This window comes from Petaurus breviceps, unplaced genomic scaffold (genome assembly GCF_028583685.1).
Source record: "Petaurus breviceps papuanus isolate PSGF00001 unplaced genomic scaffold, PetGlider_PUasm1.0 175, whole genome shotgun sequence".
In the NCBI taxonomy this organism is placed as follows: domain Eukaryota; kingdom Metazoa; phylum Chordata; class Mammalia; order Diprotodontia; family Petauridae; genus Petaurus; species Petaurus breviceps.
In genome coordinates, this window is record NW_027185764.1 from 58324939 (window position 1) to 58340586 (window position 15648).

The window sequence follows — 15648 nt, forward strand, 5'->3', positions numbered from 1 at the left end:
GAAATACACTGATCCTCACTTACTGGTCGTGAAACCTTGAGCAAGTCACTTAACCCCAATTGCCCTCCAAAAAAAAAAAAAAGAAATACATTGATCATGCACTTGCATTGAAAATTCTAGGCTCCTGGCTCACAAAGCACAAAAGATAAATGTGTATCTATCTGGCACTGGTGAATATATCTTTGCTCTGTTTACCTTTTAAGCAGCATGATGAATATAATTATACAATGCAACGATTATGTGATGAAAGGTTATAAACCAATTTTTGGACAGAAAAACAGGTGTGACAATTTTGTGGTGGCAACGACTATATGGTGCAATATGATAAGTGCCTACGAGAATGCTTTGCTCTGTCCCAGAGCTCAGAGCAAAATTTGTGTACCTGCCCATCACTGAGCTCCCTAACAACAATCAAGGTGTGCTAGTATGTCACTTAGATAATGTTATTAACTATGATACTAACTGGTATTGAACTAATGGGCATTGTGAAAATAGAAAGTAGAATGCTGCTACTATTATTGCTACTGATTTACATATTTTCCTTGCTGCTACATGCTACATGTCAATTTTCTTGGAGCACTGCTTATAATATGACTTCTCAGTACAGTTTTCTTCAGTGATTGGTTGACTGTTAGCAATATGGATCAATGTTGTGAAAATATGAGTGTGGCACTTGAAAAGTATTATCATCAATATCATATCCATAGATAATTACTGATATTTGGAGTTTTCATTTGCATGTAAAGATATTATAGAAATCTTAAAGGACAAAATAAAAGGGTTGGAAAACTGTAGAATAATCTATATTGGGATTGTTAGGACAATCTAATATGGGTGTGTTCTGTGATTTACCAGACCAAGTTGACTACTCATAACTCGCTGACAAAATTCAAATAAGGAGTAGTAGTGGGAAATTGGGTTGTAACCCCCTTCTTGGCAGTGTATGAGGTCTGCAACAAATCTGGAACATCAGATAGTAAGTGGGGATGATATAAACCCAGTAACCAAGGTACAGACTTGAATATAAAAGAGTTTTGTTCTGTTTGGGAAACTGAGGTAAGGTTCTTGTCTTCAGAATTGGACAGTTCCTCTGTAAGTAAAGCTGGCTTCTCATTATCAATGCCAAAGATGAAAGTTCTACTGACCCTGTGCTGAGCCAATACAAAAAATGGCAACACTTCCTGAATAAATTTAAAGTTTTAGTGTCACAGCAAACAAAATACTAAGGGCATATTTTAGAGAATTAGAGAAAGTAAGGGAAGAAAAACAAAGATAGGGATTACATGACTTACTTGCTAGAAGTTAGTTTCTAGAAGTCACAGCTGGGAAATTTTGAGGCTCTTTTGAGCCTTAAATGGCACTGCAGAAACCCAAAGAACCAATATATTTACCACAAAAGTGAGTTTCTCCCACTGATTACAGTTGAACTACATGAAACATGAACATGAGGTCAGTGACTAAGTTCTATGAATACAACATTACTAAATTTATGAGATAATTATTTATGAAATAATCATCTCTAACTACTAAAGGGATTAGAATAGAGGAAATGTAATCTTGGAAAATAAAAGAATCTTATCATGCAATAGTTGCATTTTTATTTTAAAAAAGAGTTAATATCGCTATAAAGGCATAGAATAAAGTTAATGGGATTTAAAGAATGGAAGAAATAGAATGAAAGATGTTGGTAGTTGGAGAACACTGTGTAGCATTAAATGAACCAGATAGCTTTCCTATGTCTTACCTCTTCAATCAACTACTTTCCTTATACATTTAAATCTAGTGGGGGGTGTAGAGCCAAGATGGTGGTGTAGAAATAGGACTTCCATGAGGCTCCTGCTTCCACCTCCTCCAATATATGTAAAAAATTACTCTAAACAAATTTTAGAGCTACAGAACCCACAAAGTAACAGGGAGAAACTAACCTCCTGCTGAAGACAGCCTGGCAGGCTGGCAGGAAGGGGCCAGCACAGTATTGTGGAAGCCAAGCCCAGTTCCATGAGAGCCCAAGGTTTTAGCCTCAGGGCCCCCCAAACAGCCCCAGCAGGAGGGACATCAGGAAAGTAGATCAACATCTGTGGAGATTTCCAGAATTATCAACCCATAAATGCCAAAGACAAAGTGAGAGGTCAGTGGACTTTGGAAACAGGGGGTCTGAGAGTGCAGTCTGGCCTCTGCCCCCCAGAAGGAGAAGCTGCTGAGGCTTGGCTACCACCACCCCTTGGCTGCTTCAGAGCTCCTGGCCTGCAGATTGTAGGGGGACCAAGCAACCAGTCTGAGGGGTAATCACCCTTGCTTTAACCTGCTTGGATCTGGATCCCTGTCCTGGGTGGAAGTCCTGGGGTACATGACCAGTGTGCCAGAGCCAGTGGAGGCTTCTGAGAGGGCACCCAACTAACAGCTCCAGCAGCTGCAAAAACCCCAGCAATTTGTGACAAAGCTCTCCTCTCTGGAAGCAGAGTTCTACTGTGGCAAAAAGCTCAAGAGACAAGTGGTTGAGTAGCAAAATGAGCAAGCAGGGGAAGTGGGGCAAGCACAGCAGTCTGACTTTGGATTCCTTTTATGGGAACAAAAAGGATCAAGGCATGGAGCAGGAGGAAGACAATGAAGTCAGAACCCCTGCACCAGAAGCTTCCAAGAAAAATACAAGATGGTTACAGGCCATAGAGGACCTTAAGAAGGATTTTGAAAACCAAATAAGAGAAGTGGAGGAAAAACTGGGAAGAGAAATGAGAATGATGCAAGAAAGTCATGAAAAGAGAGTCAACAACCTGACCAAAGAAAATAACACCTTAAAAATAGACTAACTCAAATGGCAAAAGAGGCTCAAAAAGGCAATGAGGAGAAGAATGTCTTAAAGAGTCAAATTTGCCAGATGGAAAAAGAATCCCAAAAGCTCACTGAAGAGAATCATTTCTTCAGAATTAGATTGAAGCAAATGGAAGCTTGTGACTTTATGAGAAATCAAGATACTATTAAACAGATCCAAACAAATGAAAAAATAGAAGGCAATGTGGAATGTCTCATTGGGAAAACCGCTGACCTAGGAAATAGATCCAGGAGAGATTGTTTAAAAATTAGTGGACTACTTAAAAGCCATGATCAAAAAAAGAACCTAGAAATCATCCTTCAAGAAATTCTCAAGGAAAATTGCCCCAATGTTTGAGAACCAGAGGGCAAAATAGAGGTTGAAAGAATCCACCTATCACCTCCTGAAAAAGATCCCAAAAAGAAAACTCCTAGAAATATTATAGCCAGGTTCCAGAATTCCCAGATCAAGGAGAAAATATTACAAGCAGCCAGGAAGAAACAATTTGAATATTGTGGAAACACAATCAGGATAACACAGAATCTGGCAGCTTCTACACTGAGGGATCGAAGGGCTTGGAATATGGTATTCTGGAGGTCAAAGGGGCTGGAATTAAAACCAAGAGTCACCTACCCAGCAAAACGGAGTATCAGGTTTCAGGGGAAAATATGGTCATTCAGTGGAATAGAAGACTTTCAAGCATTCTTGATGAAAAAAACAGAGTTGAATAGAAAATTTGACATTCAGATACAAGAAGGAAGAGAAGCATAAGAAGGTAAACAGGGAAAATAAATTATAAGGAACTTATCACAGTTGAACTATTTACAATAGAACACCAGCCCTGGAGTCAGAAGGACCTGAGTTCAAATCTGGCCTCAGACACTTAACACAAAAACTAGCCTTGTGACATTGGGCAATCACTTAACCCCAATTGCCCTCCAAAAAGCAAAAAAAAAAAAAAGTTGAACTACATGGAAAAACAATAATTATAACTTATGACACTTTTCTCAGCATGAGAATAGTTAAAGGGAATATATATATATACATATATATATATATTCCCTTTAAAGGTGAAATTGAGAAGTGAGAGGAATATAATGAGAGGAGATGGGGAGAGACAGAATGGGGTAAATTATCTCATTTAGAAGTGGCAAGGGAAAACTGTTACAATGGAGGGGAAGAACAGGAAGGCAAAAGGGAATGAGTCAACCTTACTCTCATTGAATTTGGCTTAGGGAGGGAATGATATACACACTAAATAGGGTATTCACCCTACAGGAGAGTAGGGGGAAGGGGATGAGAGGGGGTGTGATGGAGGGGAGGGCAGGTTGAGGGGGGAGGGAAGTTGGAAGCACACACTTTTGAAAAGGGGCAGGGTCAAAGTAGAGAATAGAACAAGTCGGGGGACAGGATAGGATGGAGAGAAATATAGTCGGTCTTTCATAATATAACCACTATGGAAATGCTTTGCATAGCTACACATGTACAACCTATATTAAATTGCTTATCTTTCCAGTAAGGGTGGGTGAGGAGGGAGGAAAGGAAAGAATCTGGAATTCAAAGTTTTAAAATCAAATGTTTAAAATATATATATAATTATTTTTACATTCAACTGGGAAATAAGATATACAGGCACTGGGACATAGAGATCCATCTTGCCCTACTGGAAAGTCAGAGGGGGAAAGGGGGAGGATATAGGAGAGAGCAGATTGGGGGAGAGGGCATTCAGTGGGATCACTGTTTTGGGGTGGTGGGTGGGGGAAAGATGGGGAGAAAATTTGTAACTCAAAATCTTGTGGAAATTAATGATATAAACTAAAAATAAACATAAAATTTAATTTAAAAAATAAATCTAATGACCAAATGTGTGTTAACAGTGCATTTCCAATGAAGTCCAAAAAATTCAAGTTTTTCTTTAGCTTACGTGTGTAATGAAAATAAGCAATATGAGCTATAGTGGGTTTTTTCTAATTCCCATAGTGTTAGTATCAGTTAACATATTATTTGAATCAATGTAATGGTTAATATGAAATTAACTTCCCTCACATTTATCTTGAAAGAAAGTGAATAAGAATGCTTCCTGATTTCTGAAAAGGTTATTGCTTCTCACTTCTGGTTAGATCCTGAATTATGTCAGGTAGAATCAACTTTTTAGGTGCTTTCTCTTGAATGACCTGGCCTGGCTTCAGTATGCGCAACTTCCTACAACTTATTAGACTGACTTTGAAAAATCTTTGAGTGAAAATCATCTGACTTGAATAATTTGGTTCATAAAATACATTAATAACTCTACTGTAGGAAAAACTAACTTCCATTCAAGAAATGCAAAACCCATATTAATGAATAGCCCAAGTGAAAATGAGTTTTAAAAAAGTGGAAACATAAAAGAGGAAGTCAAGAGCAGCAGAGATAGGTTGGAAAGAGCAGAAGTTAGGCCTATTTCATTTTCTTACCTCTAACCAAGTTATCATTTCTTGCTTTGAACACTGTCCTTTGATGGATCCGTGATTTCCTCTATCCCTCCACTTACAAAGATCACAAATAATTCAACTGTTTCTTATTTTCTGCTAACAACCAAATGGATTGAGAAGGGTATCATATGGGAGTGAACTACTAAGGTTAGTAGCTAGGTATTCCAAAAGGCAAAGGTGATGAGAGAGAACTTTCTAGATATGGGAGATAGGTTGTCCAAGGAAGAAACAGTTAAACTACTACCTCTGGAAAACTACAAGAAGGCCAGTTTGAATATAATGTAGAGTATAAGAAATGGAGTGATGTGCAATCATTATAAAAAGATGGACTAGACCCAAAATGGGGAAAGGCTTTAAATGAAAAGCAGAGGAGTTTGTATTTTATCTAAGAGACAATAAGAAGCCACTAAAACTTTCTGAACAATGAAGTAATATGGTCAAATTTACACTTTGCAAATACCAATCTTGTTACTCAGAAGATGGATTAAAGAGGGGGAAGAGATTAGAGACAAAAGAAATTATAATTTTTATAATAGTGCAAGCAAGAGTTGATAATAGCAGGCAGTGGTCATGTGAGTGGAGAGAAGGATGCGGATATGAGAAATGTTTTGAAGGCATATATAGTAAATAAGACTTAATAACTGATCAGATTTGGGGAAGAGAGTAGCAAAATTTTGAGTACCACTGAGGTCACAAACCTGGGTAACTGAAAAGATGGTTATGACTTCAAAAAAAATGTTGAAGCTAAGAAAAGGGAGAAAAGATGAGTTGAATTTTGGATATATTAAATTGTTATGCCTAAAGGAAGTCTGAGTAGAGAAGGTAACATCAGAGTATTCATGTTGGGGTGGGGGGAGAATGAGACTTAGATTTGTGCACCTGAAATTTATGTCTGTGGAAACAATTGGAACCATGGGAATTGATGAGATCATTAAGAGAGAATACAAAAAGGGAAGAGAAAAGAACCCAAAGTGATAACTTGGAAGATAAGCAGGGAATAAGAAACATTGATGATGATCGCACAGCAAAGGAGCAGTCAGAGAAGGAGGAGAGCCAAAAGATAGTAGTGAAACAAAAACTCAGAAGGTAACCAGGAAGACACAGTGATTAACAGTGACATATGGTGCAGAGAGGTCAAGGATGGGAACTGATAAAAGTTCATCATAACTGGTCATTAAGGGATTGTTATATTACTTTTGAAGTGAACAGTTTCATTAGAATAGTAAGGTTGAACAGTAAGTAAGAAGTTGAGTCAATGGATGGAGACATATTTCTAGGCATTTTATTGTTAAAGGGAAGAGAAAAATATGATGAGGAAACCGTCAGCCCTGGTCAATGTACCTTCAAAATCTAAATACAGCTGTCATAGCATGGTATAAAAATAGATAAGGATAAACTATGTTATGTTAAGTTTTCCATGGATAGTTTTATTGTAAATTCCTCTTACCCAGGGGAATAAAACACTAATGATGGAATTTCAGACATCAGTGACACTGGTAAGAAAGGAAGGTTTGGGTTTTGGAGGCAATTGGAGATAAGTGACTTACCCAGGGTCACACAGCTAGTAATCATCTGAGGTCAAGTTTAAACTGATTCCAGGGCCACTGTTCCATCTGCTATGCCAACTAGCTGCCCCAACAATCATTTATGTATATTTGTCATGGCATTGATTTCTGGGACTGGATTGAAAATACAGTAAGGCATGATCACATCTTTTTTTTTTTTTTTGGCATCTCTATCATTACTCAGTAATGCTCCCCTCTACTTCACAGGAGCCTTCTCTTCCAACAAACAACCATAATCAAATAGGTAAGTAATTTTTAACATATTGGCCACTTTAGATTTGTATCCCGTTTATTTATTTGGTCCTCTAGCTTGTTAATATGACCTTTTATAGTGAGATCATTTATCTACTTGTAGTTTATTATAGTAAATGGCATAAAATAATGGGTTAAACTCAATTTCTGCCAGACTGCTCTCCATTTTATCTATAAGTTTTTGTCAAATAATAAATCCTTACAGATGTAGTTGGCATCCTTGGATTTATTAAACACCATACTAGCATTGTCAGTTGTTTCTGGATATTTTTTTACCTAATCTGTTCTATTGATCACTTTTTCTATTTTAAGATTTTATTTGAAATCCTCCCAATAAATTTTGCTATTCTTATTGAGATCTATAAAGCAAACCCTATAGGATTGTATGATGCTAACGTGTAAATTAATTTAGATAGTATCATTTATGCTCTGTTGGCTTGACTCAATCTTGAACAATCAAATTCTCTCTTATCATGATTCTTCTATTTCTATAAATATTTTTTTATATTTGCATTCATAAAAGTTCTAAGTGTTTCTTGGTTACTGAACTTCCTGGTGTTTTGTACACTTTGTAGTTATTTTGAATGAAATTTATTTTTCTATCTCCTCTTCTAAGTTGTATTTCCATAATGATTATGTGGGATATCTTATATATTGACACTTTACTGAACTTATTGTTTCAGTGTTGTTGGGTTTTTTTTTTTACTTGAATTGCTCTACTCCAAATAAATGATTGTATCAAGTATGAATATTGAGAATTTTGTTTTATCTTTGCCTATGTTTGTGATAGTAATGGCAATTAAAGATTCCCCTGTATTGGCTTGGTTTTGAAATTGATTATGTTAAAACCCAGAGCTTGTTAATCCCACCTGTGGGATGGGCTTGTTGATGTGAGGGGAGAGTCCTGAACTGGGAGGAGCTGGTGATGTAGATTTGGAGAGACACTAGAGAGAGGCAGAAGATCTTTTTGGAAGCAGCACCTCGTGGAGAGAGAGAGAGAGACTAAGAGAATTGCTGGTGGCCACTTTGAATTGCCCTGGACTTTTGAGACCTGCCCCCTGAGCTGCCAAGGACTGAGGAGACATGGCTGTTTTGCTGGTACTTTGTCTGTCTGTTTTGATGTTGTTTTGCCAGATTTGTCCACTGGTGAAAGACAGTCCTTTTGTTGAAGAAGTCCTGGAACCTGGCTGTTCGCTAAGAAGGCCTGAGACTGTCCTGCAGACAGAGAGTGAATACTGTCCACTGGTGAGGGACAGTGCTGTTGTTGCAGGGGTCTGGAGACTGTCCTGCAGACAGAATGAATACTGTCCACTGGTGAAGGACAGTGCTGTTGTTGCAGGGGTCTGGGAGCCTTTCTGTTGGTTCAGAAGCCCTGAAGAAGGATTTTCTTGTTGTATGTTTACAGAAATCCTGGGAGAGGGCTTTGCTAATGTGTTCAGGGGTTCTAGGACTGTTCTACAGACAGAGGATAAATTCATGAAGGGACTGGCAATGTATCTTGTGGCTTTGCTAAGCCTTGTCTCCCCAGGAACTAAGATTGCTGAGAACTTGCCTCTTGTCAAGATGAAGAAAAGAGCTCCATTTGGGTATTAAGTGCTGTGTTTAAACTTGATGTAACTCTGGGGTAGATTCAATTGTGATCCAGGGGTGGGGAACTTTTGACCTTATGTTTGGAAACTAATCTCCATTTGAGAAGAGGGGCTTTGTGGTGGACTTAATTAAGGTATAGCCTAGGGGTGGAGAAGTATTTAGAACAGGGACTTTGTAATTGATTGAATGATTGGAAGGTCCTGGGGTGGGGTAGTACTTGGAGATTATTTAATCACACTTAGTAAATGCTGTATTTTGAATGATGTCATGTTTTAATCTTCTCTGTTCTTGGTTTGTCACTGAATAAAATAGAGAGCACCTATGCTGGTATTTTGAACCTGGGAAGTTGCCTTTGCTTGGCATTACATTACAATGTTATTTTCTCATTTCTTATTGCTATGACAGGCATTTTAGGACTAAACCAAACAGGTGATTTAATTCTTTCTCAGACATTTCCATTCTTCTCTGGTCATTGTCAGATCTAGATTAGGGCCTATGACAGGGAAGTTCAACCTATCAAATTACCTATTGATCATTGACATAAAGACACCAGAAATGGAAAAAGCACTGGCCCTAAAAATATTGGAGGTATTATAGTCTTGATACAGTGGGTGCTTCTGGACCATGTGACTTTATTTTTCAGAGAATATTTGACCCAGAATATTGCCAGGCAGATAGATGACTGTTGCTAAATCAGTGGAAGACATGAAGGTAGAGTTGGAAAAGCAGACTCCTAAAAATCTATTAATTGTGACTTATGCTGTATCTAGTAGGCAACTACAGGACAGAGCAACATGCCTGGAGTCAGGAAGATCTGAGTTCAAATCCAGCCTCAGACACTTACTAGATGTGTTGGGCAAGTCACTTAATCCTGTTTAACTCAATTTGCTCATCTGTAAAATAAACTGTAGAAGGAATAACATGCCACTTCAGTATCTTTGACAAGATAATATCAAATTGGGGCGGCTAGGTGGTGCAGTGAGTAAGAACGCTGGCCCCAGAGTCGAGAGGACCCAGGATCAGTTCCGGCCTCAGATACTTAACACCCACACAAAAAAATAGCCATGTAACCTTGGGCAAGTTACTTAATCCCAGTTGCTTTAAAAAAAAAAGAAAACATCAAATGGGATGATGATAAGTTGGATATGAGTGAAAACGACTGAATGACAACAAAGCTGTGTCTTTATGATGCCAATAAATCATCTAACTTGGAGATGACTTTTTTCCAAACTACTATTATAGCTGAGAAGTGAAGGATTAAATTGTTCTAACTCAAGAGGGCATCATCTGGACCATGAAAATATTATTCTAGCTCTCTTCCTTTCACCACCAAACTTTTTTTCTCTATATATTCTCTCACTTGTTAACTTTATCTAATCTCATATTTTCAGTAGCTCATTTTGTAACTTATATACTTCAATCATTTCTCTACCACATAGTAAACTCATTGAGGTAGGAAATTATTTCTTATCTATGTAAGAGGAACCTGAATGGATAAAGCTCTGCATCTCTCTGAGTGGTAATTCTAAATGACTGTCCCTGGTGGGCCACTTCTGATAAGATTTCATTTTCTCTTTCTTCCTGGGATGTATAGTACCTGGAAAGGAGAGACCATATATATTTCCTACTAGAAAAAACTTCTGGGGACAGCTAGGTGGTGCAGTGGATAGAGCACTGGCCCTGGAGTCAGGAGGACCTGAGTTCAAATCTGGCCTCAGACACTTAACACAAAACTAGCCATGTGACCTTAGGCAAGTCACTTAACCCCAATTTCCCTACCTTCCCCCCTCCAAAAAGCAAAAAGAAAAACAAAACAAGAAAAATTTTCTATCATTTCCCTTTAAGGATTGTTATTCAGTCATTTTCAGTCATATCCAGCTCTTCATGATCCCATTTGGGGTTTTCTTGGCAAAGGTACTGAAGTGGTTTGCCATTTCCTTCTCCAGCTCTTTTGGACAGATGAGGAAACCGAGGCAGAGTTAAGTGACTTGCCCAAGGTAACCCAGGTAGTAAGTGTCTGAGACCAGATTTTAACTCAAGAAGATGAATCTTCTGATTCCAGGCCCAGCACTCTATCCACTGTACCATCTAGCTGTTCAAGGACGATGTTAGCTCTCTTCTTTGATAGATATTGCTTCATAGTAAGGAAAGACCCATTTATTCCTATGATGTTTACTGTCAATTAGCAACAAGATTATGTATCATACATTTTCTCTGATCCTCATAACCTCTCAAATCTCTCCAAAACAGAAATTATGTGCCAAAGCAACTTTAGTGATCTTCATAGTCTAAGACACCTACATTCCAAAAGATGGTAAAAAAAAACCGAAGCCCAGGAACTGATGCTCACTGACCCTGACCTTACTCAGCACTCCTTCCCCATCTCGCATACTACCAATAGCAAAGCTACACTAGTAAACACAAGGACATGATCCAGGCTTATCTCAGAACCTACGCTGTACTACATTCCTTCCCTCCTTCTTTCTAGTGCCATGGAGATCCCACCTCAAGACTGTGGAAATTTGCTTGCGCCTTAACATCTGTCTTGATCACAGCCCTTCGGAAGCAAAAGCCTGCTAAGGATGGCAACCTGGATGCACCAGTGCTGCAAAGTTCTGACCTACTGGTATAACACCCAGATAAGGCCAGTTCTGATCACTGAAAAGTCGGCTGGGGCAGAGACCTAAGCTGAATTGTCTAATGTGGGAGAAGAGTGAAGAGTTTTGAGATCTAGTCTCCAAAGAAACCATAATCAGAGAGAAGGAGTCAGGAAGTGAGTCATGAGGAAAATAAGGGGAGAAAAAAAAAGCCTGAAAGTACCAAAGATTTCAAGAAGAAAACTCAAAGACCTGAAACATAAACAGATAAATCAACAGTAAAATCAGTAACAACAGAAGGAAATATGGCCTCCAGATCTAGTAACTGAGTTCAAGCATCAATGAATGAACACTGCAAAACAAAAGAAAATGAACCAACACTTGATAAGACTGAAGTCCATGTGAAATCTGAGGTGAACATGGAACCACAACACTCTATGCCTGAGTGGTTTAAAAAATAAATGAGAACTGTGAGAGCAGAATTTTTGCCCTACACAACTCATTAATGAATAGAATAGAAAAATTTGAATGGCAAGCCTCACCAAAGAAATAAAAAGAAGAGCAATAGATTAGAGATATAAATACACAGAAGATAAGGAAAACTTAGAGGAGAAACAAAACATAGCAATAACATTAAAAGAAAATAAGCTCACTATACAAGCAAAATATGCTGAAATTGAAGACCAAAGGATCATAGGTCTCCTAGAACATTATAAGACAAAAAGCCTGAACACTGTGATGTTTACTGTCTTTAATATGAATAAGTACTGTGTTTTGGCAAAAGGATTTTCTTCATTTACAAAATCATGATTTTTTTTATTAATATGATCTATTATGTCTCTAGGTTTCTTGATTACTGAACCAACCTTGTATTCTCTTTTTTTTTTTTGTCAAATGTTAAATTTATTGCAATTGTCTCCTTTGTAGCTTTTAACTTACTGGGCATTCAACTGCACCACTATTGATGTCATCAATGACATCATGAGGATGTCAGCCATCAATGTTGCAGCCCACTGACTGGGCTGTCCTAAGTATCTTTTTAATGGTTCCAGAGAGCTCTGGTGCCTCATCTGTTGACAATCTCATCAAGACTGATGTTTCCATTGTGTTTAATATTTTTCTACTTATTTCTGTCCCAAGGAGGTTCTTTTAGGGCTTTAATGATCAAGGCTGAGGCAGAAGGCAAAACCTCAATCTGGGCCTGTCTGTTCTTGATGGTAAGCTTCACTGCGATCCTTAGCCCTTTCCAGTCACCGGTTGCCTTGGTAATGTCATCACCAAACTTTTTGGAAGAAAAACCCAAGCAACCAATTTTGGGGGCCAGAGCTGATGTGGCACCAACTTCACTACCAGTGCACCTTAAAAACAAGACTTTAATTTCATTTGGGTCAAACTTGGGTGGCATAATGGCAACGAAGGTGAATGGCCTGGATGCTGCAGGGTGCTGCCAGTGTCTGCAGAACCCGGATTCGAGATGAACGAAAGAAGTTGCATCTTCACCACCACAAGCTGGAAGCCAAAAATCTTGTATTCTTAATATACACCAAAACTTATCATAATGAATGAAATTTGAAGTGTGATGCTATAACTTCATTGCCAATATTTTAATCAATATTTATGCTACTTTGATGCTTTTGTTCATGGTTTTCTTTTTCTGCTTATCAAATATCAGGACTGTATGTCACATAAAGAACAACTTATATAATATCAGAGTTCGGTGTTCTTTAAATGTTTGATATAATTTACTTTAAAATCCATATGGATCTGAGGTGGTTTTCCCCTCTTTGGGATTGTGTTATTGCATTTATGGGCATTAAATGTCTTTTTTTCTGAAACTAGGTTAACATCTTTGTTATGTTCAAGTATTATATTTTTCTGTAGTATTCACCTATTTAATGTGAATGATCAGATTTATTGGTGTATAATTGGACAATTACAATTATCAACAATTTCCTTTATTTTAGCTTGGTGCTTCTGAAATCTCCTTTTTCATCTTTGATTTGGGGCAATTTGGTTTTCCTCTCCTTTTCTGATCAAATTACATAATGATTTCCTACTTGATTCATGATTTAAGAAAAACAGCTCCTGGTTTCATTTATTGACAATGGATTTTTTGTTTTCAATTTGTTTTTCATCTTTTTTTCCCATTTTTTGGAACTGATTTGGGTTTGTTCCTTTTGGGAGAAATTTTTAGTTAATACTCAATTCAAATTTCTCTTTTTTTATCTTTTATTGATGAAAGTTTTTAGAGATATAATTGCCTCACTGTTGTCATCTTCTTTGATAATTTATTTATAATTTCATTGTTTTTTGGCCTCTTATGCTTTTGAATTATATTATATAGTCTCCATTTCAATCTGAATCTATTCTTCAAGTCCTCTTATTCATTATAATAGTTATTGTGTTGTGGAAAGGATATGCTTAATATTTCTCCTATTAGCACTTGATGATGAGACAACTTTTTTTTTGGAATTGCCCAACAAAAAGCTAATCAAACTCTTTCTCAAAAATATTATCATGTACCTACACCCATTTTATGTGATATGCATGAAAATCAATTTTCACTAACATATAAATAAAGTTCATATTTAATGGTCTCTGATTTTTCTGGGGAGGGGATTGAAATTTGTGATTTAATTGGTAGAGGGAAATTCTAGTGAGAAACCTCCTCCTATCAATGCACATCTTTAACTACTAAGCAATTTATAGTCTTAGGATTGTCTGGGGTACAAATAACTTTCCTTGGGTCATATAAGCAGCAGTTATCAAAGCATGATTTGAACTCAGGTCTTTCTGAATCTCAAGCAGATTCTCCATCTACTACTTCACTTTTTTATCCTGGTTTATTCTTGTTTAAATGTCTATCCATAAATGTCTATCCATATCTAATCAATTTTCATTTTTCCCTCAACAGAACCCAGTGAAACAGCTTCAACACCTAAGTCCATGTAAACATAAATTACAATATGCAGTCCATTCTTTGGATATCTCCATCACAGAAGTGGCAGAGGTTGGATTTATGAGCAGTATCTGCTCTGAACATTTATGAGGAATTATTAAATGCCTTTCTTATAACAAGAGAGATATATTCTTAATGATTCTGACTTGCATTGAAAATTAAGCACATGGCAGATTGAATACTGCAATGCTGTTAATTATCCTTTAAAAAAAGGGTCTCACTTGATACTGGACAAAGGCTGGTAAGCTCCTTGTTGTAAAAATAATGAGATGCTCAACTCCGACTCCCAAGGAAAATGTCTGTGTCAAACAATGTCACCTGCTGTGTGAGGCCAAATTAGAATGATAACTGTGCCTTGGCAAGAAATGTTGATATTTCTGTTCCTGGTTATGTAATTTCTACATTCAGAACTAATTAATTGTTACAAGTTTATCTTGACAAAAACAGAAAAAAAAATCTATTGTCATACCAGTCTTCCAAAACAAGGAAGAAAAGGAGATGAATGATCTCCTTATGTCATACAGCAGACTTAGAATAAAAATGAATGAAAGAAAAAGCAACTTCCATGGCAATGTGTCAATTTCAATCCTGAATTCTCAATTCTTTTTTTGTATTTTTTTTAATTTTCTACTTAAATACAAAGTGAAAAAAGAAAATAAAAACAGTGTTATGAACACAGCAGAACACAAGAAAGGATTCAATATAAAACAACAAATTTCCATTTCAAGAAAACCTATATAATAAATATTGCATGTTATTTTCAAAGCTGCCTACCTTTTCTTTGCTTCCTTGCTGGTTTTCCTTTGTTCTCGGTTGTGTACTTTTTACTTCATTTTTTCTTCTCCCTACCCTCTGCCTAAAGAAGGCTACAGTTAAGCATGGATATATATATATATATATATATGCATACACATAGATATAGATATGAATACACATAGATATGCTTATATATTCATACACATATGTAAGACCTTATTTCCTCTTATCATCTGTTTCTCTGAAGGTGGATAGCATCTTCCTTCATAAGTCCAAGTCTTTCTATGTTTTTTTCTAAATCAACTCATCATTTCCTAAACCACAGCACTATTCCTTTCTGGATTCAAACAGTATTTTCCTTCATAAGATCTTGGAGATTAATTTGGGTATTTATAACAGTCAAAAAGACTTAGTTGCTCAAAGTTGTTCTTTTTTTTCTTTGTTTATTTGTTTACTTTTAGTTTTCAACATTCATTTCCACAAGATTTTGAGTTCCAAATTTTTCCTCATCCCTCCCCTACCCCGCCCATCTCAAGATGGCATGCATTCTGATTTCCCCTTCTACCAGGCTGCCCTCCTTTTTATCATACACACCCCTTTTATCCTCTTCCTCCTTACTTTCTGTAAGAGCAAGATAGATTTCTATACC

The 15648-nt window shown here is 37.1% G+C and overlaps 1 pseudogene; it reads right to left on the minus strand.

The window, feature by feature from the left end:
- Window positions 1-12214: 12214 nt before the first annotated feature.
- On the minus strand, window positions 12215-12689 carry LOC138159149 (large ribosomal subunit protein uL11 pseudogene; annotated as a pseudogene).
- Window positions 12690-15648: the final 2959 nt, after the last annotated feature.